Source organism: Podarcis melisellensis (genome assembly GCF_964234715.1).
Source record: "Podarcis melisellensis genome assembly, chromosome: 10".
Lineage (NCBI taxonomy): Eukaryota > Metazoa > Chordata > Lepidosauria > Squamata > Lacertidae > Podarcis > Podarcis melisellensis.
In genome coordinates, this window is record NC_138542.1 from 67,714,812 (window position 1) to 67,735,091 (window position 20,280).

Below are 20,280 nucleotides of genomic sequence, written 5' to 3' on the forward strand. Positions count from 1 at the left end.
ATGGGAACCACAGCTTCAAAACGCACGCCTGGGGGTGGTGGGCGGCTGCTGTATCCACCCGCCCTTAAGTAGCTCTTAATTAAAAGCCGATCAAATGTTTTATTTGGCTCTTAATTAGACTCCTGCCAGTCGCCCGACCTCAAGCAAAATGGCTGACTGTGCTACACCACGTGAACGCTCCTAAAATGGTGCCGGCCGAACGCCCTTGCAGCGGCCCACACTTAAGATGGCTGCTTGCGCCTCACCCGTGCTCCCGAGCACTAGGTAAATACGCCTGCCGAGATAGCGTCACAGCAAAGCCCTTACAGGAACCCACAAGCTAAACTTCGTCCTGCACACCCGTCCCGGCATGAAAAAAAAAGGGGGGAGGGTAAAAGCTCCTCACAGACCGAGTGAACAAGGGAGGCAATCAAGGAGGCAAAAGAACACGCAGTCTCAAGCAGCCAACCCCCCAGCACCCGGATACTTCACCACCACCCTGAATGCTCCGATCTTAAAGCGCCAAGTTGCAGACCGTCCTCCAACGCCAAATTCCCGCACATCCACAAACCGCTCAGCTGCTGGGGCGAGGGGAAAAGAGGGCGGTCCCTGGGCGTGCCTGGCCTTAAGTAGCCCCAGGCCGCGCCTCCCCTCGCCCGCCGATTGGCGGGCTGGGTTGCAGGCATGCCCAGGGATTCCCCCAGTTCTCGCGGGGGCGAGGGAAGCCCCCCGCGAGTGTGGGAGGGTCCTGCCCGCAACACCCTCTCCTCTGCAGGCTCGGAAAGGGCTTTCCCAAAAGTGTTCAAAACTATCACACCTTTCATTCAATATACAAATAAAGCCCTCATATTTTTTCCAGATCAGCAACACTTAGATGAGGGCATTGAATTTCTTCATTGACATCCTCTACTGGGTTCATTGCATGGCAATAAAGACGTAAAAAGAAATAAGTTTTGAATTGTAACATCGACTCAAGGTGGCCTGCACATTTATAACCTGCCTCTGTTTTGTCCTCTGCAGAAAATGTTTCAAAAAGCTCTAGAAGTTCTTCAAAGTTTTTCAATATTCTCAAGATACTAGAAGCTCGCATAGTCCATCGAGTCGGGCAAAGGGGTCGTAGACCAGCTTGGTCGTTGGCGCACTCTCAGCGTATGCTTCTGAAAAGTCCCATCCTTTTGTTGGATTCCCTTACGGTGTTTATTAAGTCCTTGGCTAAGGCCATAATATCCCTCATAGACGTAAGATGGCGGAGACTGTCTACAACTGCCAAGTTTAAACTGTGAGCAGTGCAGTGCACATAACGTGCTTTTGGTTGTATATCCAAAACTAACTTTTTTAGTCCTTTGAACTTGCCTCTCATATTCGAGGCACCATCATAGCACTGTCCTCTTAAGTTATCCATTGACAAATCAAGACGAGCAAATACATCTTTTAGAATACTAAACAGAGTTTGTGATTCAGTGTTGGGGCTCTCGTATAAGCCAATAAAGTCTTCGTTGATAATTAAGGAATCATCGACAGTACGAATACAAAATGACACTTGTTCGTGAATCGAAGAATCACTTGTTTCGTCAACCATAATAGAAAAATGTTCAGTCTTCTTGATTGAAGCCAATACTTTTCTCAATACAGACTTTCCTAGTAGATCAATGATCTCGTTTTGAATATCGTGGGACGTCCACTTACACCCCGAACGCCCTAACCAATCTTTTAACTCGGGTACGTCAATCTTTCGGAGTTCCAACAATTGAAAAAAAATTGAGTTTACATCTTCGTGCCCTCTAATTGCTAGTCCTTGTCGGCATAAAAATTGCACGGTAGTAAAAATTGTCTCAAGAGCTAAATGGCCTTTCTTCATATCACTAACTGTTCATTCAATTGGGAGGCCACACTTCGGTTAGTGATGGAATTTAGTTTCAGAACACCTTCTTTATGCGTAAACGTATTTTCATGAAGACGGAATTTTTCCAAAGCCTTTTTCCAGTTAGAAAACCCTACGGAAATAAATGCATCTTCTTTTTTTGAAGAAAATTGTAATAGATTTTTAGCATCTGCCTCTTTGCAGGTTTTGCAAAAAAAAAATTCGGTACATGCTTCATATTCTAGCCATGTATATTTGATCAACCAAGACTTCTGAACTGATCTTCCCTTACCGGATTGTCCAGGTTTCGGCTGTGAACGGTTCTCACCTGAAGATGACGAAGCAATTGACGACACAATTATTGTCGGAGGTTGACTTGCAGTATCATCAACTTCCAAGCGCGCCTTTTTGGTAACAAATTTATCCATTGCAAACTTAATTCACAATACACTAAGAGACTAAAGTAAACGAATAAAATATAGTCATATAAAAGAGTCCACTAAACACTAAAGTCGGAACGCTAAACACGTCTGCAGCATGCACTGAACGAAACTATCCACACTGAATGACTGCGCCAGCAGGGCGTGGGCTTTATATAGCCGCGGCGTCGTAATGTCTCAAAGCGTCAAGGCGACGCGAGGTGGAGGATTCCAGGCGCTTCTGCTCCAGTCCTTTTGATGTCGCCGCGGCCGCAGCGCTGGCCCGCCAGACTTTACATGAAGTAATAATTTTCTTAAATTATTGGGGGGGCGGAATTTTTGAGGGGGCTCGGGCCCCCTCAGGCCCCATGGAGTCAGCGCCTATGTTGTTGTATCTTAATGTGTGTGTCAGCAAGGTCTTGATACTGCTGGTTGCCAAATCCCTTTCCTAAACAGTCTCCCGGCCATTTATTGGCCTTTTACATTATCTTCTATGGAATCTCTACGGCGCTCCCAGTGCCTCCTCTGTGCCAAGGCCTTTGCTCACTTTGCCCGGTGCCGCGGGGGCACTAGAGAGTTTAAAAGAAGTGCTCCTTCCTTGTTCCAGTAGTCCAGTTCAGCCTTGGGTATGTTTGTCCTGGTTGCTCCTCTTTAGTAGGGCTGTGAACTCCTTCCCCTTTTTGGTATACAACTTGTTAAGGCATATCTAGCTCTTAACTTGGTTTCCCTGTTTCATAGAACCTTGCCTTCTGCATGATTTTGCCAGATAAGGGCTTGGTGTTGGCTTTTGCTTTTTGCGTACAGTACTTGGTCCCTCAGATCCTGTGCAAATCCAGTAGCGTTTTCATTCTGGATTCCTTCAGGTCTTCCACCTGCAATTCTAATCCATGTTGTTGAACTTTAATACTCATAGCTGTCAACTTTAGGGTTTGAATATAAGGGATCAGCCTCACAGTCTACAGTTCTCGGGGACAGTCCATGTTGTGGTAATCCCCCCCAGGCTACAAATTAATTTACACCGGGCTACACACCATCTTTCCCCACCTCAGGGTCTCTTTTCCAGGGAGTCTTCTCTTCTCACGCGATGCTTCAGGATCTGTCCTTCCAGTGTGCAGCCACTGGATGTCCTTCAGAATGGATTGGTTTGATCTTCTTGCAGTCCATGGGACTCCAGCACCACAATTCAAAAGCATCAATTCTTCAGGGGGATTGATCAGGTTCACTCTTTTGGCTCTCTGGCATCCATTAATGACTTCTTATACAAATGTGTTGCAGACTTTGCATCCTTTAACACTATTTTGGAAGGAGTGTGTTGTGGTTGATTTTACATGTAAGCAAAGTGCAAACAGTGCTGTTGTCTAATGATATCCTATTCTTTGTAACTATCTTTGTAACTTCTTACCATACTACATGCTGCTGGCCACCAGATCCTTTTCCTGAACAGTCTCCTGGCCATTTATTGGCCTTTTACATTATCTTCTATGGAATCTCTACGACGCTCCCAGTGCTTGCTGTGTGCCATGGCCTTGGCTCACTTTCTAGTGGCACTAGAGAGTTTAAAAGAAGTGCCCCTTGTTCCAGGAGTTCAGCCTTGGGCATGTTTGTCCTGGTTGCTCCTCTTTAGTAGGGCTGTGAACCCCTTCACCTTTTTGGTATACGACTTGTTAAGGTGTATCTATCCCTTGACTTGGTTTCCCTGTTTCATAGAACCTTGCCTTCTGTGTGATTTTGCCAGAAAAGGGCTTGGTGGTGGCTTTTGCTTTTTTGCGTACTTGGTCCCTCAGATCCTGTGCAAAACCAGTAGCATTTTTATTCTGGAGCTTTTCCACCTGCAATTCCAACCCGTGTTATTGAACCTTAATTCCTGTGCCAGCAAAGCTTGGATGCTTCTGTCCACCAGATCCTTTTCCTCCCGGTTGTTTTGATTGGACAATCAGCACATTACTTCAACATGCATTGCATTGTCCTCGATGGTTGGGGCTTCTGAAAACAGGTCCTTTTAGTTCCTCCGTTTGTTTCATCGGAGGTGCCCCCCTGTTCTCTGCTTCCAAGTGTGGGCTTCTGCAGCCTAATGCACCTCTCATCAGTTCAAGTGGTGCTGGTTCCTTCAGGCCCATTGGCCTTCCTTGGAGGAAAGAGTCTCCTGCCCGCTAGCCCTGCTCCCTGAGCACTGAGCCTGTATGCAGCCCACGAATCCACACTAATCCCACCCATAACACACAGTAGCTGGAGCGGGAGATGTCCTTCCCAATAAATTTGTGTGGTTTTTAAATATTGGCTCCAAAGAACACAACTTCCAAAAGTCATAGGGGAAAAGAGAAAGAAAACCAAGCTGTTCACCATTCTAGAAACCTTTAGGTCTAGGGCCAATGGGGCTCTTCCTGCCAGCCATTTTGTTTCGCTTCCTGTTGCTGTGCCAAGGCTGGGCTATTCTCTGAGCAAGGCAGGAACAGGAGTAGGCCAAACACAAGAATGAGGCTCCTGTCAGGGTGGGATAACTGCCTGCGAGGACCCTTGATGCCTCTCCAAGAGATGGAAGCCTGCCTGCTCACTGACTTTCTCTGATCTTGGTGTCACTGTACAATGTGGCTATCTGGGGGTTGGATTTGGAGTTATTGCTTGGGATTTTGTGTCACTGAGTTCTTCAGTTAACGTGTGGGGATGTTTGGGATAATAGGTAAGGAAATATTGTTTAAGTTTCCTTCCTTCCTTCACTCATGCTAGTGAGTGACGTAGCAGAGCAAATCCCCTCTATTTTCACGGAAGCTAGTTGTTGATAGATTGGTTTGAATCTCTGCAAAATGACTAATCCAATCTGGTTTGCCCAGGTGGGTTGCTCCTGGTGTCCCCTTTTCTCCCTCCTAAAATACAATAAAGACTTAAGAGTCTCTCTTTAAAAGTATTAACAGTAAGTTTACTCACAAGCTGTTCACAGTACACATCTAGAAAGTCAGGCTTTAAGCTTCAGGTTACAAACATATAACGTGGCTTGACATCCTTTGTGAGGATGGGCCCAAGTGCTGCTGGCTGAGAGCCAGCCGACAACAAAATGAAAGACTTAACAGAGTGTTGAATCGAATAGAGACAAAATGGCTGTGTGACTCTGTTTTTATTAGAGGAACAGGAAGTTACACATCCCTCTGTCTTTGTCCACTCTAGGAAGTAAAGTGTTGTAATTGACTGTACTGACGTAACACATCCCAGGATATGCTGTTTGTGGTGTGTGTGTCTTTCTGCAGGCTAGACAAGATTGTGCTCAGGGGAACGAGCTGGGTTTCTGGAAGAAACAGTTCCAGTCTGGACCCCCCCCCCAACCTCCTCCCAACTTGGATCTGTTTTATGCTTGTTCCAGAGCTGAGCAGAAAAACATTTCCCAGAGCATTCAGCGCGAGTGGGGAGAAGCCAGCAAGGTAGCTGCTCTCTTCAAAGTTCAGGGTTTTGGGGAGGGGGATCCCTCCTAGTCAACCACACGAGAGATTCCATACAGGGGAGAAACCATATCAATGCTTGGGAAGATGTCGCCAAGGAGCTAGTAGTAGTTTGTGTTTCACAGGGCCAGATTTAGATGAAGAGAAGGCCCTAGGCTACTCCAGTTGTGAGGTCTCTGGAAAATTTCTCCTCTCCTGAGCAGTTGGTGATTATAAGGCTAAGAAATAGCCGCAAGATTGCTTCCACATTAGGAAAGGCTATCTGAATTTTTCCTTCTATATAATTTGGTAAAGGTCTGTATGGGACAGTGCTCTGCCGTAAGCCTATGGCTTTGTGTCACATACAGGTGAAAGTGCAAAAGTTCATCCAGAAGTCTCAGGTCAATATCTTCTGTGGGTATGCTTCCAACAACAGTTCAATAACTTGCTGAATTTCTTGCTTCGATGCTGTCAAATTAGCAAGAATGGCAAACAATTGTGCAACATCACTTTACGCAGTACTGCTTCTTTTTAAACTGGCTTCAAATTGGCATCTAATGTAGGAATAAAGGATTTTATCCTAAACCTATTTCTTGAAGAAAGTGCATCTAAGGCATCAGGTGGACTTCTGTCTTTGCCGTTCCCTCACTCTTTGTCTCCTTTTGTTGTTGTTGACATTTGGCAAAGTGGCTTTTGCTTGTTTCTCAAGGTCATCAAAATCATCTCTTATTTTCCTTAAAAAAAATCCAGGAGTGAACTGTACAAACTTGCACAAGAACTCAATAACAGGCCTGATTTTTTAAGACCTTTGCTGACCTTGTGAAAATGACCTAGCACCCGGGTCCAAGAATGCAGCATAAACACAAATTCCAGTTCTTCCATTTTCTGCAGGAGACTGTTAACTCTGTGCTTGGTCTCCCTCTTCCCATTAACATCAGAACAAATGACTGAGGGCATCAATGATAGCACTGTAACTTTCCAAAACAGCTGCTGTGGCTTTTGCTTGTGCGTCCCGTCCTAGAGTCTGACAAATGTTTAGTAGACTGAGGTGGCAAAAACGATTTTAGAACTGCCCATCTCTTTGTGGAGGATGAAAAGAAGGTATAAATTTCATTGATAAAGGCAAAACAGTTCCCTGTATCAAGGCAGCAATCCACAGCTGAACTGCCCACCAGATTTAAAGAGTGACCTGCGCATGGAATAAATTTTGCAAATTGTTTTTTTTTTAATGATTTATTGCTTCATATTGTTGTACTTGCCAGCCATGTGGGCAGCGTTGTCATAAGACTGCCTGCAGCATTTTCTAAAGTCAATTTCAAGCTCAGTAGTAAAAGCACGGCTGAATTGGTGTTCAACTGTAAATCTGTGTTGGCAAACGATCTTCAGGTGATACATACCTGATAATTAAAGTTAATGGATCAGTATGTGAAATGTCAGGAGTGGAATCTACTGAGAAGCTTGAAATATCCAGTCTTTCTCACATCAGCCAGAGTTGCATCCTTAACTTTTTGCCATGAGCTGAACAATTTCCCCACATACAGTTTTTGACAAGAGGGATTGCTTGATCCAGAATGTCCATACCTATTGATATGAGCAAGTAAAAATGGATCACATTTTGCCACTAGTAGCTGAACCAGAAGAGGATGTGGCCAAGCCAGAAGAAGCTGGAGCTCCAGGTGAATCTCTGGCCGAGAAGAGCAACAGCGGGCCTTCAAGGATCTAAAAAAAAAAAAAAGAGAGAGAGAGAGAGAGGACATTGCAGCAGGCACCAATCCCAAATCCAGAAAAGTCTTTCTCCCTGTTTGTGGATGAAGACCAGGGAACAGTAAAGGGAGTGCTGTGCCAGAAATTGGGGAGCTGGCAGCAGCCCGTGGCATATCTATCTGAGCGCCTGACGTCTACAGAAGGTTTACCGCCATGCATGAGGGCAGTTGTGGCAGTCGCCACCCTACTGGACAAAGCAGACTGTAGTAATGTCGCCCCCAACCGCTTGCCCCTCCCTTCTCCTGTCTCTGCTCTCCGGCCAGACCAGGACGCCCAGGGCAGGGTTGGCAGACGCATTACTTTTTGCAAAACAGAACAAACACAACCCGGTAGGGCTGCCACCACTCCCTCTTTTCCAGGGGACCCAGAATCACAACCTAGGGAGAAGGCTGCGACCCGTTATCCTGGTTGTCCCCTACTCTACAAGCTGCATCCACAGACTTGCAGACAGAAGTTCTACGGTATAGCGTAACCAAGCGTAAGGCTAGGACTTAGCTATTCCCCTGGGAAGGCACACAAACTAAAACAGTTTCACTTCTTAAAAGTTTATTTTAAAATAACATAAGAAACATGCTAAGATAGCAGGCACTTCTTTTGAACGTTACAGATAAGAAAATAAAGACATTGCATGGTATAGCTAACTCTACATACTCACAAAGTCTAACACAAAATAGGATAGTTGAAGTCCTTTACGAATCTGCAAGTTGAAGGCTTTTGAAGATCTCCATTTCAAAAGACGAACTACGGCTATTAGTATGGAACATCAGAGCCGGGCATCTATGCAGATTGCAGAGCAATGGCAGAGAGCAAATTCTCAAACAATTCCCTGATCTTTTATTCACAATTCGCACTTGGCGTCGTAACACTCAAGCCAATCATAAGACCTAAATTATTTTTAAATACACCAATGACCGGCTTGCTGGTCAATCAATTTACCTCTTGACAGCTGGGTCAATTTGGAATTCAAACTTTAAATCAAAGGGTTTCCTCCCTTCCGTGGAAACTAGCCAGATACACATTCCCAAGCAATTCAAGGACAGATAACTTCATTGGAGGGGGATGTTCACACTCTCAAACTCAGGTGTTAGGTCTTTCATTAAATCAGGCTTCCTTGGTTCTAATAAACCTTTCACGCCACGGAGCCAGCTAGTCTAGAGTTTAGAGACACAACTTCTTTCCCAGGGTCCCTTATGGCTGATGGAGTTCCCATAAGGCTTCACTCTTTTTACTTGACCAAAGAATGATTTCTAAATAGTACTAACTTTACTACACAGACAAATTCACCTTTGGCCAAGACACTGTTTGTGTGATCCCGCATGCAGTCCCAGCTTTGCTTGACATGAAGGGCACCTATTTCCTCTCCCAAGCGAAGATGAGAGTGTCAGATGTTATTGTTGCACCCGCGTTTGAAGTTCCAGGTCACCACCGCCCTCAACCCAGCTACCCTGTTGCTGGTAGGAGAAGGTGAGGAGCAGACGCACGATTGCATTGAGGTTATGGACGAAGTATACTCCAGCAGACCTGACCTTAAAGATGAGGCAATCCCCCATTGGCCTTCATGGTTTGTGGATGGAAGCAGCTTTGTTGAGGCTGGGTAGCGAAAAACAGGTTATGCAGTGGTAGCCCTGGAAGACCAGGTGATCGAAACAAAGCCACTCCCGCCTGGAACATCGGCCCAGCTAGCAGAATTAATTGCGCTTACCAGGGCCCTGGACCTGGCAAAGGGGCAGAAGATAAACATTTATACTGATTGTAAGTATGCATTCCTGACCTTACATGTCCATGGAGCCTTATGGAAAGAAAGAGGTTTGCTTACCTCCAGAGGAAGCCAGGTGGCCCACCCACAAGCCTTATTGAACCTTCTGGATGCTGTATGGGAGCCCGAAGCAGTGGCGGTTATCCATTGTTATGGACACGAGACTGGACCAGGGGAAGTGGCCAGAAGAAAGCGACTGGCAGACAGAGTGGCCAAGGAAACAGTCCGGGAACCAGCCCCAGCCTCGGTTATTGGAGCACTGGTCCCAGAAGGGATTTTAAGCACCGCTGACAAGCCAGCCTACACAAAGCAGGAAAGGGACACTGCGGACGCTCAGGAGTTGACATTGTCCAAAGAAGGGTGGTACCTTACCCCTGATGATAGGATATAGATCCCAGAGTCCCTTTCCCGGCAGATAATTCAGAGATACCATGAGTCCACCCACATGGGGCCAGATGCCACAACCAAGCAGCTGGAGAAGTATTCCTATATAGCCAACCTTTATCAACTGGCAGCCCAGATTTCCAGGAAATGCCTGCTATGCCAAAAGAATACTCACAGAATACATTTACAACACCCTTAACCCAGCTACTCTACTGCCCTTGCCAGACACAGATAGCATGGAACACCATGATTGTCTCCCAAGTGATGGATGAGGTCTATTCCAGCAGACCGGATCTGAAGGATGAGCCGCTGAAAAGTCTGGACGTTGTATATTACACAGACGACAGCAGCTTCATTTTGGACGGCATTCGGAAAGCAGGATATGCTGTAGTGACCAATGAGGAAGTTGTGGAAGCAGAACCCCTGTCCCCCGGTACCTCTGCCCAAAAGGCTGAGCTGATTGGACTGACCAGGGCCCTGCAATTGGCAGGTGGATGCAAGGCTAACATCTATACAGATTCCAAATATGCCTTCTTGACCCTGCATGCGCATGGAGCCCTATGGAAAGAGCGGGGCTTGATTGGAGCCAATGGGAAAGCCCTGAAATATGGTCCAGAAGTTGAGACGTTACTGGAAGCTGTATGGGCCCCCGAAGAGATTGCTGTGATGCACTGCAAAGGCCATGGGAGAGGCCGAGACATGGTCACTAAAGGCAACCTGAAGGCAGATAACGCAGCTCATGAAGCAGCTCTGAAATCTCCACCAGGGCTCGTCGCAGCCCTCATCCCAGAACTCACTCCGGACGATGTGGAACCGCGTTACACCCTTGATGAACAGCAGTGGGCACGTCAAGAAGGAGCAGCGCTCCAGGAGGGATGGTTTCGTCTACCTGACAACCGTGTTTTTGTGCCTCAACATCTGGCCAGTGTCATTGTGAAGAATTACCACGAGTCCACTCGTTTAGGAGGTCCGGCTGCTAAAGCACACCTTGGGAGAATACTCTACATCCCCAACCTATCTCAACTAACTGCTGCTATATCCCAGAAGTGTATCCTGTGCGCCAAGAACACCCCCAGGCAAGGCCACCTCCCGTGGACTACACTGAACTGCCTCCAGCTAGGGGCATCAAATACTTATTGGTGTTTGTCTGCACGCTGATGGGCTGGACAGAGGCGTATCCCACCAGGACAGAGAAGGCTTGGGAAGTGACCAAGAAACTGTTGCATGAAATCGTACCCGGATTTGGCCTCCCCAGGAGTATTGGCAGCGACAATGGCCGAGCCTTCATTGATAAAGTCGTGCAGGAAGTGTGCAAGGCGCTGCAGATAAACTGGAGGCTACACGCAGCCAACAGACCCCAGAGTTCAGGAAAAACTGAGCGAATGAATCGTACCTTGAAGACCCACTTGGCCAAGCTGACCCAGGAGACGGGACTCAACTGGATAGATGTCCTGCCCATTGCCTTGTTTCGGGTGCGGAGTGCTCCCGAGAGACTGAGACTATCACCCTTTGAACTCTTGTATGGCAGGCCACCCCCTTTCGTCCGAGACATCCCCGCCAGTTTGGGGCGGGTGGGAGATCACATCACCCAGGAACAAGTGCAATCCCTGTCCTGTGTGTTTGCTTCCCTTTCCAGGTATTCCCTTGAGCGTATACCGGGGTGACAGCGTCTGGGTGAAGGAGTGGAAGCGCGACCCCCTCATCCCCAAGTGGTGAGGCCTGTATACCGTCCTCCTATCCACCCCAACTGCGGTGAAAGTAGCCAACGTGATCCCTTGGGTGCATCACACGCGTCTGAAGAAGTCGGAGGGTGTCTGAACGTGCAAGGGAAATCCTGCTGACCCTTTATATGCATAAAGGGGGATGTCTGGGAGGTGGAAAGGGGGGCTGAACTGTTGCTTTGCCTTAGAGCATAAAAGTTGTCTGCATCTGACTGACGGGGGGCATTCTCTCATTTCTTCCTGAATGTACCCCTTTTTGCTTTTTGTCTGACAAAAACCAAATTGAATAAAACTTTTTTTAAAAGAAATATTGCTGCCTGGATTTTTCCATTCTGGTCTGTATTCTGAAGTCCCCAACAGTAGCGGTCAAGCATTTGAACTTGGACACCCATATATCTTTGTCGGATATATCGGCCAGTTCCATCTCAAGATCAGGTTGACTTACACCTGCAAATGCAGTCATATTCAATAGGGATGGATCGATCGCCAGGGGAGTGACAGGGAAGGATAATGTGGTTTTTCCCTCTCTGAACTCACAGAATCGTTTCCCAAACGAGCTTTGCATTGTGGTGATTGCAGACTTGAAATATTCCAAATTTATCGTATCATGACTTTGTTTGAACTCTCTCAAAGAGGGAAAGTGAGACAGTGTACCTCTCTGGAAATATTTGACAAACACTGTCAACTTGCGCTCAGATGCCAAAACCTCCTCCAGCATGTGCAGGGCTGTGCCTCCTTTCCCCTGAAGGTTGTATTTAGCGTGTTTAAATGGGCTGTCATGTCTACCATAAAATGTAATTTTTCCAGCCACTCTGGCTGTTCCAGCTCAGCAAAGGTGAGCTCTTTGCTGGACAGGAAGGTTTTTACTTCTTCCAAACATGAAAGTGTTTTAGCACCTCGCCTCTGGAAAGCCACCGGACCTTGTTGTGGAGCTGGAGGTCAGAATATGTGCTTTCCACCTCATCCAATAGCAAACGAAACTGGCGGTGGTTTAAACCCTTTGCCATTATCTTATTAACAATCTGAATGACCACATCCATCACTTTTGTGCATTCGGGGGGAAATGTTTGAGCACACAATGCCTCTTGGTGCAGGATGCAATGAAACGACAGCAGCGTTCTACCCAGTGCCTTATGTAGTAGAGCCACAAAGCCCTTCTGTGCTCCTCTCATGCTCTGTGCCCCATCAGTAGCCACTGAGACCAGGTGGTTGGTGTTTATTTTTTTTAGCACTTAAAAAGTCCAGGGCAGCCTTACAGATATCCTCACCCCTTGTTTGGTCTTTTAGTGGTATCAGCTCAATCAGTTCTTCCTGTGGCCCCAAAGAGTTCACATATCGGCAGAACAGCACTATTTGTTCAATATCACCTTTATCTTTGGACTCAACACAGGCGATTGAGTACGCCACAGCTGAATTAATGTCTTGAATTTGCTGTTTGCTAATGTTTTCTGCCATTTTTAGGGTTCTGCCTTTAACAGTCTTCGCAGAGAGAGGCATGGCATGTCTTTGATTTTCTGCACAATTTCATTCTTGTTTTTGAAGTCCATGTATAGATGTTCCGGAATCTTAATTAATGCTTCTTTTATATACTCTGCATCTGTGAACGGCTTCCAGTGCTTGACTATTTCCTGAGCGACTACAAAACTAGCACATGTTGTGGAATTTGCAGACTTCACCCACTTCTTGAAATTATTTTTGCTCCTATCAACCTTCCTCATAAGTTCTGCAATGGCTTTTCGTCTCTCATCTCCATCTGGATATTTTTCAGCAAAGGCTGTGTGTTTATTCTGGAAATGCCTTGCAATATTAGACTTTTTGTTGTTTGCAAATTTCTCACCACATATTAAGCATACTGGTAAACCAGTCTTGTCAGTAGAGAATGCAAATGATTCTGTCCATGTATCATTAAACACTTGGTTTTCTTCAGAATTTTTTCTTTTCTTTCCTTTATCCATGGCTGGCCTACCGGGGGTCCAAAACAGGGACTTCATCTTCCTCCTCGCAGTCGTAGACCTGCATGCGCGCCGCTGCCCTCCGATCTGACAGCGGGCGGGAAGGTGACATTGGGCTGGTGTGTGACTAATGCACGCACCGCCCCCATGCGTCGTCACAGCCAGTACAGCGCCCGCCACAGTGGGGAGTGTTGGGGCGCACAATGCGCCTCCTCCCCTCGCTAGTATCCGCCCCGGAGCCGTGGCAAAGGTGTAAAAGAGCCACATGCTGCGCCGGAGCCGCAGGTTGCCGACCCGTTCTAGTAGTAATTCCTCTTAACAGCCACACGCGTTACGATTTCCTCCTTCAGTGCCTTCCTTCCCTGTGCTTCTCTCTCTGGGATCTTTAGAATCTCTTTGTCTTGTCTTCCTGTCTTTGTTCCCAGTAATCTCCGTCAATGATGGAGGGCCCCCATGACTCAGCAGTCGCCCTCCACCTCTCTCTCTCCCCTCTCTCACACAGGTATGTCAGTTTTCTCAAGTTATTTTTCCCCAGCGGGTCTGTTTAGTCATTTATTTTCGCTACAGTTTTTATTCCATTATAAAGTCCTCCAGTAGTTTACTCTTCTAGATTGTTCTAATTTCTAGTTTCAGTTTGTTTATTTTTGTTCAATTTGGTGTATCTAGGCACGCTTATCTTAAAACACCTTGTGCAATTATTAACAGGGTTTTCGTGTGAGGAATACGGCTCCCTTGTCTGTTCAGTTCTGTAGTTCCCGTCACAAACTTTTCTTCCTGCTTCCCCTTCCCTCCACTGAATAGGTAGAGGTTTTTCAATTGTTTTCTTACAATTTTATTTTACAGGGGAGGTATTTGCTTTTAGCAGTCTCCTTTTTATCGGAGAGTTCAGCGCTGCCGTGCCGGGGAATTGGGGCGTTTGTACTAGAGAGTGGTTTTTGCCCACGTCTTTTATAACAGTTTTCTTTGTTCTATAATATTGGGAAACCTTCTTTTGCGCTGCCTTGGGCTTCCGCTTTCAGGTCCGTCCCCCCCGAAGTCGAGGTGACTTACACCTAGTCCCTTGTTTCTCTCACTCTGGTACCAGGTCCGCCTCGAGACTGCAGGAGTACGGATCTCCACCTGTCTCTCTGGCGCACTGCTCTGGAAGTCCTCCCCTCCTGCAGTTCCTTTTTTAACCAGCTGGTGGCACCTATTTATTCAAGCTCACTTATCAATTGCAGTATTATAATTGGCCACTTGATGTTTCTCTTAGCGTCCCCCGAACTCTGTTAAAGATAGCTCTTTGACCACTTGGAGTTAACTCTTTTTGCCACTTGCAGTGAGCTCTTTTTGCAACTTGGTGTTTCTCCAACTGTCCTCCCAAGTTTGTTACAAAAAGGGGGGGGGAAGACCCTCTATGAAACAAAGTAGATGGCGTCAACCCCTTTCCAGCAAGGAGATTCCTTCAGCTGCCAATTCAGCTTAATCTGCAGTTTAAAAAGCCCAGTCTTATATTGAACACCACCTCTCTTCTGTCTCTTCCACGACCTAATCTGCAATTTGTGTATTATTCTAGTAGCAATTCCTCTTAACAGCCACACGCGTCACTGTTTCCTCCTTCAGTGCCTTCCTTCCCTGTGCTGCTCTCTCTGGGATCTTTAGAATCTCCTCTTTGTTTTCTCTTCCTGTCTTTGTTCCCAGTAAACTCTGTCAATGATGGAGGGCCCCTGTGACTCAGCAATCACTCTCCACACCCCTCTCTCCCCTCTCTCACAAATTTCTGCAAATTCTGGGGGGAAAAATTCTGGTTTTCTGCAAATTCTCAGTATATCAGATCTTAAAGACAAAATTAAATCCATAAAGAATAAGTTTAAACTCTTTCCTGGGTAGATCGCTGGCTTCTGTTTCAGCTAGAGACTTGCTGCTGATTCTTCAACATTTTCTTTTCCACACTGCAGAGTTGCTTTCGGCTAAGCCGGCAGGGTTTCTCCAGTGCTTACGAGCCACTTCTCTACTCTTAGCTTTTAAAGTTACTGTCACCAAAGCAAATATTGTATCCAAAAACTAACACAAAGTTGCAATTCTCTCCCTTTCCCGAAGGATTGGGAAGGGAAAATCTTTAGTTTCAACTTTCCTGTTTGTAGTAGAAGTCACGCACTTCCGGTTTCGTAGTAGAAAACTTAACTGTGCCATTTTCACGCCTGCAGAGGGACGGACTCCCTGTTTGCAACCCTTCTGCGTCCGAATTCGATCTTTGCCAAATACTTTCCAAATTTCTTCTATTTTCGGCTTTCTTTCTATGTCGGGAAATCACCCGTCTTTTGCCCTCGGAGCCAGAGTGTGCTGGTCCCAAGGGCTAACCGTGCAGTGAGGTCTGTGTCCAGTCTGAGGTCAAGGAGGCTGTCCGTCAAAGCTGAAGCAGGGTCCAAGGCAGGGAGTCGGGTGAGGTCAGGAACTCTGGCAGAAGAGCAGGACAGGGTGCAGGCAAGAACAGGCTACCAACAATGTTGCTCCCGCAACCTGGGGCTGGGGCTGGCTGGCTTTTATCTACCCCGAGGCATAGGGCGGCCCCAGTCCACAGGTGACTCGCCTCTCCTGGCCTGGAGGCAAGCACTCCTCCTGTGGGAACTTAGTTCCCTCCGCTTCTCTGCACTGAGCCTCTGCAGCTCAGGAGAGGCTGGAGGGTTACCGGACCCAGAGGCAACCTCCGCTTCCCCTGACAGGGCTGAGAGTGGAGCATCTGCGGGCAATGGGTCCTCCATCACCTCAGGAGCCAGAGCAGACTCAGCTATTGCCTGCATCTGAGGATCCAGCACAGGTGAGGACCCTTCAGGCTCAAGCCCCAGCTCCAGCTCAGCTGGTTCTGGAGGCGGGGACTCCTGTGTGGGCTGGGATTCCTCAGGTTCAGCCTCCGAGTCCGAATCCCAGGCCATCACACAGAGGCTTCACTCAACAGCAGTAGCGAGTTGACCCCCTTTGCACCTGCGCCTCCATCCGCTCCAGCTTCTGAACCTTATTACAGGAATGTCTGCTTTTGGGGAGATATGCCAGGGGTGCCGCTGGGTCCCCAGCATCCAAAACTTCTAATTTTGTGACTGCTGTCACCATCTGCAGTGATCATGAAGCCCAAGAAAGTAAAATCTCTCCATTCCTTCCCCTTCTATTTGCCATGAGGTGATGGGCACAGTGGCCATGAACTTAGTTTTTTTGGTGTTGAGCTTCAGACCATATTTTGCGCTCTCCTCATTCACCCTCATTAAAAAGTTCTTTAATTCCTTCTCACTTTAGTGCTTTTTCTTTGTTCCAGTATTTCAGCCTTGGGCATGTTTGTCCTGGTTGCTCCTCTTTAGCAAGGCTGTGAACTCCTCCACCTTTTTGGTATACAATTCATTAAGACATATCTAATCTCTTGACTGGGTTTTCCTTGCCTTCTGCATGATTTTGCCAAATAAGGCCTTGGTGCTGGCCTTTGCTTTCTTGCGTACTTGGTCCCCCAGATGCTGTGCAAATCCAGTAGCGTTTTCATTCTGGATTCCTTCAGGTCTTACACCTCAATTCGTGCCCATGTTGTTGAATCTTAATGCCTGTGCCAGCAAAGCTTGGATGCTGCTGTTCACCAGGTCCTTTTCCTCCTGGTTTGGCTAGGACAATTGGCCCTAATCACATTCTTTATTAATCCATCATTGTCCAAGAGCTCAGTAGGAAGAAATACGCATTCAGCTGTGAGCTGTGTCCCTTGCCTCCTTCCAAGAAAAATCAGTAGTAGTGCAGGACTTGAGGGCAAGAGAAGTGTGACATAGTGGTTGGAGTACAACCAGGCCGACCCAGGTTCCAAGCCCCATTCAACTTTTTTCTGTGGAAAGGTCCAGCCAGTCATCCCCATTGTTTTGAGGCAATAGTCTCTCCCTTCTCTCTCTCTCTCTCTCTGGAGGTAGTAAAGCCAGTTGCTGTTTGAAAAATCGAATCATTTCATACATAGCCTAAGGCTATGGCGGGACGCCAGTTTCTTTTTTAGACTTTGACAAAGATGAGACAAAGATGATGTGTGTGACACAGTGAGAATTGGCCCATGAGATTGAGAGAAGCTGTATATGATGGATTACAACAGGAAGAATGAAGAAACAAAAGGAAAATAAACATCTTGCATAGAAAAATCATAGGGTACAAACTCCTGAAATTCAACACATGGGAAGTCAATCAAAATTGTTTAATTTGGTATTGTGAAAATTGCAGTTTTTATTGGATTATGGTAATTGAAAATTAATAAAAATTATTAAATAAACAATATAGGTATTGCAGCTCCTCCAAATATATCTATATATTTGTTGCTTCACATCATGTAGACCAAATTGTGAATACTGAAGCTCTCATAGGCTTTGTCAGCACTGAAAGCTGAAACTTGATCCAGGACGATCTCTGTTTTTCTAAAGTGTGTAGTATGCAGTCTGCAATCCATTCTGCAGATTTTTCATGTTCTTTAGTAATCTGTTTCTAGCTGTCGGAAATTCTTCTAACAGTGGGAGCATAAGCAACGGCGACTCAGTGTGTTACGATTCTTTTCCAATAACCCATAGTTCGTCTGGAAGTGGGTTCTGTAATTGTGATGCCTCGAGAGCGTCTAGTGCATGAAAACAGTTGACCTGGATTTGAAACAGAGCATCTGTAGTATTTATTTAATCCTGGTATGAACGCTACAGAAAAGAATGTTATCCCACAGTCATTGAAAACAAAGCACTCAGCAACTTGAAGCAGTGAATCCAGTGGTGATCCAATTGTTTTAATTTTATTCATGATACAAGCTAACCATTTGGAATGGTGGGATTCCTATAGCACGTGAAAAATTTTAAAAAGGGGTCAGACTTGAAATAGAGGTGTAGCCATAATTTTTATAGTAGTGAGCCACACTCATCATAAGCCATTATTCACATGGCTGCACACGGAACACAGTTTGGCAAGCTTGGGGTTTTATGAAGGGATTTTGATTGGGTCTGTTTGAGGTGGTGGTCAACTTCACCAACTCATAATGCTGTGCCATACTGTCAATTTTGGGATGCGTCCAAGGAAACGGGGCAATTGGCAGGCGCCCAGGCAATCTCCGGTCCTTGGATCATCATGTAACTGCGACTCAAGCTTCAGAAAGCTTCAGAAGCTGAGCACGCAAGCCAGATAATAAAACTCTTCACAACAGAAGGGCAGATAGAGACTGTGTAAAGCGTATACAGGCATTTTATTCAGCATCAGGACAAAGGGAAAAACATGTCTTCTCCCCTTTGTGTCCAAGCAAACAGCGTAAGCAGTAGCTATACACAAACGGAAGTTCCCAGCAAGCTGTGCTGGAATGTAAACAGGCATGTGACACACAACAGCCTGTTCCTCTTAAGATGGAATGGAATACCTTAACAGTCAGGTCCCCAGCTTGATAACACAGTGAGTGTAGTTAATTGAAAAGGATTCTTTATTTTCAAAACAAATAACTCCTGACGGCATTAACACAGCTGCCGTTATCATGAATTATGACGACCCTTCTGCTTTCTAAAACAGAAAGTGAATTTATGAAGCTGATGTCCTTTCTGCTTCCTGTCTAGCAAGCCCCCCATATGCTGGCTCCGGGGAGAGATGGGATTAGCTCCAACCTCTTCCAAGTCACTAGCTCTGTCTCTGTTTCTGTCTGATGAACCGATTTCTTCTCTCTTGGTGGTATTTTGCAGTTCTCTAGAGCATTGGCAGGGCTCTGGCTCACCCTCTTGTCATGCTCTTTATCAGCTGGCATCCCTAAGGGTGGGGGAATTGGCACTCGGCTATGCTCCTCTTGTCTGGCAGTTAATTACCTCTATTCCTGGCTACTTCCTTCGCTGGGAGCTGGCTCATTCATGACACAAACCAGTAATTTTGGGTTTACTTTGCGTTTAAAACCTTTTGCGTAGCAAGAATATATTGGTTCTTTATTGAAGGAGCAGCAGTTCATAGCCAAGCACTGGTACCTGCCACACTTGATGCAAACAGGCCAGGAGGCATTATATTAAAAGCAAATGCCTAGGTATTGAGAAAACTCAGTTTACCAGAATCCTTGGCCTTCGGTAGCTAAGCAACTACCCACCCACACGAGAACTTTGTTTCCCAAGCTCCCTTGCACCCGAAAGAGCCGCGGCAAAGCACAAATCCAGGAACGGAAGCAGAGACCCTCACACTTGCGCCTCTCTGCCCGGTTATTGAAGGAGGAAGCAGTGCATGGCTGTGATGGCCTGGGAATCTGATTCAGAAGCTGAACCGGAGGAATCCCAGCCTGCACAGAAGTCCCCGCCTCCAGGGCCGGCTGAGCTGGGGCAGGGCCTTGAATCTGAAGGGCCTGCACCTGTGCCGGATCCTCAGGAGCAGACACCAGATGAATCCACTCTGGCTCCGGAGGTGATTGAGGACCCATTGCCTGCAGGTTCTCCTCTCCCAGCTCTGTCAGGAGAAGGTGAGGCTGCCTCTGTGTCCAGTAACCCTCCAGCCTCTCCTGAGCTGCAGAGGCTCAGGGTAGAGAGGCGGAGGGAACTAGTTGCTCTCAGGAGGAGTGCTCGCCTTAAGGCCAGGAGAGGCGAGTCACCTGTGGGCTGGGACCGCCCTAGGCCCAAGAGGAGATAAAGGCCAGTCAGCCCAGTCCCAGGTTGTGGGAGCAACAACGTTGGGAACCTGTTTCTTCCAGCACCCAGACCTGTTTTTCCGGAGTTCCCGACCATGCCCGGCTTCTTGCTTTGGACCCCGCTTCGCCCTTGGTGGACAGTCTCCAGACCCTTGGCCCAGGACCGGACTCTGACCACGCCTCACAGTAACCCCCCTCCCCCTGGGACCAGCACAATGTAACCCCTTTCCTTGAACGTTCTGAATTCAACATACGAACCAGAAGCCCTCCCTCCCTGACTGAGCGAATCTGGATATTATCTGAGAAGGTTGCGAGTGCTGGGATCTTTCCCCTCAAACTCCCACCCCCTACTGTTGGGACAGTTTCTACAAATCCGCTCCTTACCTATAAGATACATGTGATTATCTTCTGATTGGTGGCTTTTTGTGACATT